Source organism: Pelmatolapia mariae, linkage group LG15, assembly GCF_036321145.2.
Source record: "Pelmatolapia mariae isolate MD_Pm_ZW linkage group LG15, Pm_UMD_F_2, whole genome shotgun sequence".
Taxonomy (NCBI): Eukaryota; Metazoa; Chordata; class Actinopteri; order Cichliformes; family Cichlidae; genus Pelmatolapia; species Pelmatolapia mariae.
Window position 1 is genome coordinate 41,652,923 of NC_086240.1, and position 8,591 is coordinate 41,661,513.

Genomic DNA, 8,591 nt, shown 5'->3' on the forward strand with positions numbered 1-8,591 from the left:
ACACACAAACTACACCCTTTTTGGCTCCTACCTCAAAGCACACTGTGCGCTGTTGATCTTACGTGCTGCACAATAATGTTTAATATTTAGTATTTACTGTTATATTCCCATAGATCATTGTGATGTTGTTTATTATATTGCTCTTTTTTTTTCTTCTGCTTGTTTTCTCTTTTTTCTTTCTCAACAGGTGATCCAGGTGATTGATATATGTATTTTTTGCCTGCTTATTTTGTTGGTTTTTGCCCTTTATCTTTCTTCGCCTTTAGACAATAATTCTGATGGCAAAAGAGCCAAACGGGACAGGCAAAAAAAAAAAAAAAAAGAATGACCTAACATTTAAATGCATATATCTTGCCACACCACATGTGCTGTAAGCTAGCTAAATTAGTTTCTGTTAGCCAATCAAGTCAAGCTTATCATATATCATCATCCAGGGTACAGTGACAGAGAAGTGTGTGCTGACGTTTGCTGTTGTTGCCACTTTGTAAAGTTTGAGGGTTCTAATAAGGGTCAGTGTTGCCAGATTGGGTTGATGCTCAAAATCAAGATAGACGTTATCTACCAATCTAGCTCTCTCTTTCTGGCTCTCTCTCTTTCTGTCTCTCTCTCTCTCGATTAAAAACTTAATAACAGCATTACATAAACATTAAATAGCAGACCGATCATCTATGCTGCAAATGCAAATGAAATACAAATGGACAGTAAACAGGGTTTATCTAAATCGTTACACTACATCAACCCTTTACAGTTCGCAAAGGGTTTAATGTATATATTCATTTATAAGGTGCTTCTGAATTCTGAATACTTTTTTTTTCTAAACAGGTTCTTCATCAATCAGCCTATTATTGCTTCCTACATCTGCTTTTTGAAAAACTCCTAAAGGCACTTTTAAGAGCCACGTCAGTCTGTTTGTATCTATTCTTACTGCTGTCCTTATTGGTCTGTCTCTCTGTTTCTGCCTCTCTCTGTTGGTCTCTGTCTTGTGTGATTATTCTGTTTGTGTGTGTGTGCGTGTGTGTGTGTGTGTGTTTGTTTGTTTGTTTGTTTTTTTGTTCTGATTTCTGCCATGAGTGACTCCGAAATTCAAGATCCTTTAAGGGTCCGAGATAATCTGACTGATCAGCAGGAACAAATTGATGAGCTCCAACACCTCGATGACATGCTTGGTGAGCTGAAGCAAGAGGAAGCTCCAGTACCAGTGAAGCCACCTAAACCAACAGTAAAATGGAAAAAAAGATGGAAACCAACTCTATGTGAGGCCAAGATCAATCCGGAGTCAATTACATAAGGGTCAGTACTCTTTCATACAAGACAATTTGAAGATATAGATTGTATGGACACAAATCCATAAATTTAACGTATTAATTAATTCAAATATCACTAAAGAGAAACAGGAAAGTCATTTGTTTGTTTTGACACAAAAGCACATTAAATAAACCACAGAATTATCTCATAAAACTGAATGCTCCCCCTAGCAAGTATGGCATTCATTACGTTATGTTAGTGCAGTAACAAAATGTGGCTGACAGTTACCTCCTCACAAGGATTTTGTTAAAAGATATTACAGCTCAGTCAGATTAGATGGACAGCGTTTGTGAACAGCAGTTTTCAGATCTTGCCACAGATTCTCGATTGGATTTAGATCTGGACTTTGACTGGGCCATTCTAACACATGGATATGTTTTGTTTGAAACCATTCCACTGTTGCCCTGGCTTTATGTTTAGGGTCGTTGTCCTGCTGGAAGGTGAACCTCCGCCCCAGTCTCAAGTCTTTTGCAGACTCCAAGAGTTTTTCTTCCAAGATTGCCCTGTATTTGGCTCCATCCATCTTCCCATCAACTCTGACCAGCTTCCCTGTCCCTGCTGAAGAGAAGCACCCCCAGAGCATGATGCTGCCACCACCATATTTGACAGTGGGGATGGTGTGTTCAGAGTGATGTGCAGTGTTAGTTTTCCGCCACACATAGCATTTTGCATTTTGGCCAAAAAGTTCCATTTTGGTCTCATCTGACCAGAGCACCTTCTTCCACATGTTTGCTGTGTCCCCCACATGGCTTGTGGCAAACTGCAAACGGGACTTCTTATGGTTTTCTGTTAACAATGGCTTTCTTCTTGCCACTCTTCCATAAAGGCCAACTTTGTGCCGTGCACGACTAATAGTTGTCCTATGGACAGATTCCCCCACCTGAGCTGTAGATCTCTGCAGCTCGTCCAGAGTCACCATGGGCCTCTTGGCTGCATTTCTGATCAGCGCTCTCCTTGTTCGGCCTGTGAGTTTAGGTGGACGGCCTTGTCTTGGTAGGTTTACAGTTGTGCCATACTCCTTCCATTTCTGAATGATGGCTTGAACAGTGCTCCGTGGGATGTTCAAGGCTTGGGAAATCTTTTGGTAGCCTAAGCCTGCTTTAAATTTCTCAATAACTTTATCCCTGACCTGTCTGGTGTGTTCTTTGGACTTCATGGTGTTGTTGCTCCCAATATTCTCTTAGACAACCTCTGAGGCCGTCACAGGGCAGTTGTGGAGCTGTTTGGCAAAGAAGAATGGGCAAGGATTTCAGTCTGTAGATGTGCAAAGCTGGTAAAGACATACCCTAAAAGACTGGCAGCTGGAATTGCAGCAAAAGGTGGTTCTACAAAGTATTGACTCAGGGGGCTGAATAATTACGCACACCCCACTTTGCAGTTATTTATTTGTAAAAAATGTTTGGAATCATGTATGATTTTCGTTCCACTTCTCACGTGTACACCACTTTGTATTGGTCTTTCACGTGGAATTCCAATAAAACTGATTCATGTTTGTGGCTGTAATGTGACAAAATGTGGAAAAGTTCAAGGGTGCCGAATACTTTTGCAAGCCACTGTATGTGTAGTAGCAATGTTTGTATCAGAAAATGTGACTATAAGGTGCACCAATTAACTTTGGACTGTATGACACCATAAAGTATACTGTATTGCTATTTTGTTCACATCTGAGGAACAGGGCATCTTTGAAGACGCCTTCATAGCAAAGGATGAAGATGTGGGAAGGTTTGTGGACTACATACACAGCACATCCAGACATGTAAGATTGAACACTCTAATTACATAGACATAATTATGGTAACCTTTAACACTCTGCTGAAGAGATTGTGAAAAGACACTGTCACCAGCTATTTAATGCATTTTAGGTCTCCGGACGAGGTGTTTGTGGAGGGGAGAAGTCAGCAGCCAGAGAGACCTCCCAAAGATCCAGCAGCAAGGTGGATGAGGAGGGACTGGAGCTTGCAGTGTGTAGGCATGGAGTGCTGCTCAGTGCTCTAAATATGTACTGGGGTGAAATTTTTGCTTATCCTGTGTACCTGCAACAAAAGCTGGCCAATAGACATATCACTTTTTTTTGTATGGATGTTAGGTCCAGGACGGAGGGCCTGAAACTGACCAAAAACAACAAGACACGCATCAAACCCGAAGGCCAAACAGCCTGAAACAAAAGGCCCAAGAATAGTTCATAAACATGTCAAGAGCCGTCCCCGAGCCCAGGTGAGCAAAAGTCCAAAACACCACTCAGGAGGTCGACCCGGAGGGTGACGGCACAAAAGCCCACAATTCATTAGTTCAGGGGGTCGACCTGGGGGGTGATGGCACCAAAGCACATAACAGAGCAGGTCTGGTGGCCGACCATGTGGATGGCAATGGTGGCGACGTGGAGGCAGCTCAGGCGGCCGACCCGGAGGTTGGCCACACAACAGCCCACAGTTCAGCAGTTCAGGAGGCCGACCCGGAGGTCGAGGGCACAACGGTCCATAGGACAATGGTTCAGGGGGCTGGCCACGAGGTTGGCAACACAACAGGCCACGCCATCTCATATCAGGAGGCTGGCCGTGCAGAAGGCAGCGGCGGTGCAGTTCAGGAGGCCGCCCATGACGGCAATGATGTCCAGCTGATGGCCTGGAAAGTGGCTGGCGACGGGGCAGTCGTGGACGTAGCTTGGCGGGCCCCGGGCCTGGACGTGGCTTGGCGGGCCCCAGGCCTGGGCGTGGCTTGGCGGGCCCCGGGCCTGGACGTGGCTTGGCCGGCCCCGACGAGGCAGGAGGCCGGACGGGCTCCTCGGACCCTCCAGCAGGCGAGGCGGGAGGCCGGACGGGCTCCTCGGGCCCTCCAGCAGGCGAGGCGGGTGGCCGGACGGGCTCCTCGGGCCCTCCAGCAGGCGAGGCGGGTGGCCGGACGGGCTCCTCGGGCCCTCCAGCAGGCGAGGCGGGAGGCTGGACGGGCTCCTCGGACCCTCCAGCAGGCGAGGCGGGAGGCGGGAGGCCGGACGGGCTCCTCGGGCCCTCCAGCTGACGAGGCGGGTGGGATACACAGACGACGCGACACGGACTGCATGAAACACAGAGACTAAATACACATGAGGGATGATTAGGGGAAGTGGCCACACATGGGAGCACAGCTGACACACATGAACCTAACGACAGGACAGGAGAGGTGAAACTAAATACACTGACATTGAATACAGACTTTCAAAGTAAAACAGGAAACATGGAGATTAGACATGACATGAACTAAACATAATGACGCATGAACCAGGGAGAGATGACATAAACAACTAAGGAGCAAAGGACTAAACAGCAATCTCAAAATAAACTAGATGAGCTAAACTAGGGCACAAATGAATAAAAAGATACATAAACTCAAACACTGGGTCACACGACCCAGCCCATGACACCTGCAAGTATTGGCCATATCTTGAAAGAGTAACAAATAGCTGTCCAGAGCTGAAGGACCTTCTTAGCATGAAGCCATTTCTTTCAGTCTTTCATGCTAAAGCCCACGATTTCAAATGTGAGTTATGAAATTCTGACTTTAATCACTTTATCTGAACACTTGCACATCAACATTTGGTGTAATTTGTATTTTATGTGTGTGTGTGTGTGTGTGTGTGTGTGTGTGTGTATGTGTGTACGGGTTCGTACTATCCTGGTGGGGACCAAAATCTGACTTTTACTATCCTGGTGGGGACTTTCTGCACCGTGGGGACCAAAATCCAGGTCCCCTCGGGGTTGAAAGCAATTTTCACACTCAAAATGCGGTTTTACTGTCAGGGTTACAATTAGGTTATGGTTAGGTTTAGGGTAAGGGTCAGGGTTAGGCATTCATTTTTAATGGTTAGGGTTAGGGTAAGGGGCTAGGGAAAGCATTATGTCAATGGGATGTCCCCACGAGGATAGCAAACCAGACATGTGTGTGTGTGTGTGTGTGTGTGTGTGTGTGTGTGTGTGTGTGTGTGTGTGTGTGTGTGTGTTTTCCAGGTGAAATGGAGTGTAGCATATCAAGATGGGGCTGGTTTGACTCTAGGGGAGGAGGTGGAGCAGTGTAATGCCTTTTTGTCAAGGATTGCAGTTACCACAAAACATATCTCCAAAGCAGGTGAGAAGGCAAATGCTGCATTAGTTAGATTTAAGTGTCTAATTATGATGAAAGTGGTAACATTAGGTTTTCTGTGTTTGCAGGACAGAGGGACATGCTAACTCTTATGGCCATGCGCTGGAATCAACAAAAGCTAGACCAGTTGGCCACCTCTCTGACCCATCGATATCAGAAGGTAATGATATTGGTACTTTATTTTTAGATGCTTACTCCTCTGTGTTCTAATTATTTGGAGTAAACATGTGTTTAGTGTTGGGTTTTTTTTGTTTGTTTTTTAATCTCAAATTGACAATGTAGGCCACAAAAGCTCTTCTAACCCAGCTTCAGAACCTGGAGTCCTTAAAAGTCCAGTTAGCAGTGACTGACAGTCAACTGGATGAATGGGTCAGTGATGTAAAGGATTGGGCAGAAGGTGAGCAAAAACTGATTCAAAAATGTGATGCAATTGCACAATGAGTTTATGTAAGTGCAGCTGTCTTATTTCTTCTAAGCAGCAACAACAAGCACAAGTGATGTTGATCCCTTAGTGAGCAGAATTGAAGTGCTCGTAGCGAGTATAAAGAGACGATCCCAGCGTCTTTATAAAGACACCGATGGAAACAAAGCCCGTGCCAAGATTCGTTGCAAGATCAGAGAAGAGAAAGGAATCTTGACTTCTGCTGTGGAAAAATACAACAGAATGGTTCCAGACAAAGACACTCTGTGCTTGGAAGAAAGTCTGTCTGGTGACACAGCTTGGCCATGGCAGCGAGCACACAACGGTAGGTGTACAAATATGTTGTCTACTTTCAGCATATCTGACATATAATGAAACCCTAAGCTTCAGGTGTTAACCTAAAATCACTTACAACTTCAGACGTTCTTTGTGAATTGATCTATAACTTTGTTATAAATGGATTTCAGACTCTGTCAGCCTTACAACAAAGAGAAGGGCATTCGATATCATCATGGCAATAAGAAGACTCAAGGAGGAAAAGAAGATTCTTGTTACAGAGATGGACCATCACTGGAAATCTCTTTCAAAATATAATGATACCTTGAAAGAGCTGTCCGGCCTGTTTTCCAGTGAGATATTTAAAAGTATGTATTTAAGTAATGCATACAAAACACTGACTGTTTCTGAAGGCAGTAAAGCAGACTAAATTATATCTTGTTCTAATTTTAAGGTTCGCATTGTGGCCTAAGTGAGGAGGGTTTGAGAGGTCTACAGAGCATCATCCTCAGAAAACGACATAATGTGAAACAAAACAAGTTGCACGCAAGACAGTGTTATATGCAAGTTTTGTCAGGAGCAGAGAACATTAACCTTGATCATACTTCCGATGATGACTTTTACAGTGACTTTGAATTTTCTGATTAAAGTCGGTAATAAATATCTGTAATATATCAGTTTGTCTTCAAACTTATATCAACTTCCTACCTAGTAGGTTTAATGCTGGGGACCCAAATAGGTATATACATCTAGCATTTTTTTTCATGTCTGCCATAGACCAGTCATTGACAGTGCATTCCCAAGACTTCATCACATCAATGCATATAGTTTTTTACAAAGACAGCTGGCACATTTTTATTTAATGTCATTCGTAGAGCTAAAAACAACCCTGCTACACTGTTTTCAAACATGCATTTTGGTAATACAGAATAGTAGACTGGTATGTATCAGAGGGAGGTTTTGTACTTTTTACATTTTTGTCATGTTAAGTTACTGTAATATATTTTTGGCTCACAGAATTTACAAGACATATTGAAATGTGATTGATAGAACTTTGTAAGCAAATTTCAAGTATGCTTGTCACAGGTGATATTTTTCATTCTTGAGTATTTTGATGTACATGTTAAGTATATTTTCATGGTATGTACCATTAGTATCAACAGTATTAATAATATTAGAGTGCATTAGTAGTACTTGTGCTTATGTTTAAAATAATCATACTACAGTACAGTAGGCAGTTCAGCTGATTATGTCTGTGCTGCCACTGCTGGGGTGCAGTAGCTCCACCACCCCACTAGGGGGCGGAAGCGGGTTTGTGTACTTAATTTTGTCTAGTAAATATAGGAAAAGTTCATGGAGTTTGGCTAAGTTGATACCAGCACACAAAATATTAGCTCTGAAGTTGGCTATACTGGAGCATGAGAAATATATGCTTGTAAGTACAATTATATTCTGTGTTCATGTTAAGCATGTGATCTAAATTGGTTTGTTGACTCTCATATTTGAAGCCGGCATGTTAGCTGCACTGCCGATGCTAATTGTGTTAGCGTGTCAATGGGAAATTCCATTATAAGTTAGCATTAAGCTAGCGGGATTTGGGGTTTACATATTTTCATTTATTTTTCTTGGCTACACAAGCTGTAATTCAAGTTGCTAAGTCTTATGTCTGTACTTTGTAATGTGAGAAATATATTATGTTCCAAATGTATGTTTTAATATGCTTTTCTTATGTTTGTAGTTTTACAGTGCCTTCATTAGGGAGACAAATAAACCCTGCAATGAGAACTGGAAGCCTTTGCCTCTCCTTTTGAAGAACTGTTTATCTATCTGCCAAACTGGGCATCAACGTACAGGGAGGGCAGAATAATGTCACAGCAACCCTGATCCACAAATTAACTTTTGAATATATAACTTTTTTTTTATTTAGTTCCAGTTGTACAGCAATGTGCTCAACCATATTTTTTTCAAATGTACTGTCTTAATTGATCCAGTGGTTACTAGGCCTACAGTGTGTTGGGGTGGACCAACATCATTGTCATTTTATCCCCACCGAATTTCATGAAATTGTCTGTATCACTGTAGTTTATTTGTTTTTAGATTACCAATGAACACAATCAAATAAAGCTGAAAAATAACTGTCAGTTTGATGTTTTCATGCAGTTTCAATGGATCATTTTGTCACCACAGTTAAAATTTAGCAACATTTACGTTTACATGACAAAGACATAAAACACATTTTTGTTTAATATAGTTATGACTGTAGACTTGATATGTAACAACTGAAAATGACTACAAATTATGTAAATAATTTGTGAAAAAGAACGTAGAAATCTATTTTAAAAACAAAAACAATTTCTTATTATGCAACCCTTTCAATACTACAGCCCACACCAGATCAAATTTAGCTATTTGTGACGCATACAGCACATAAATTTATTCCACAAAAGAACTAGATTCTTGGTTAGCTTTAGGGATT

At 42.3% G+C, this 8,591-nt stretch overlaps 1 long non-coding RNA gene across 1 annotated transcript; it reads left to right on the forward strand.

Moving 5' to 3' along the window:
• The first annotated feature begins 7,458 nt into the window (after positions 1-7,458).
• Positions 7,459-8,256, forward strand: LOC134643881 (uncharacterized). Its single transcript, XR_010096414.1, has 2 exons — positions 7,459-7,550; positions 7,854-8,256. It is a non-coding gene; the product is annotated as an uncharacterized LOC134643881 (long non-coding RNA).
• The last annotated feature ends 335 nt before the right edge of the window (positions 8,257-8,591 follow it).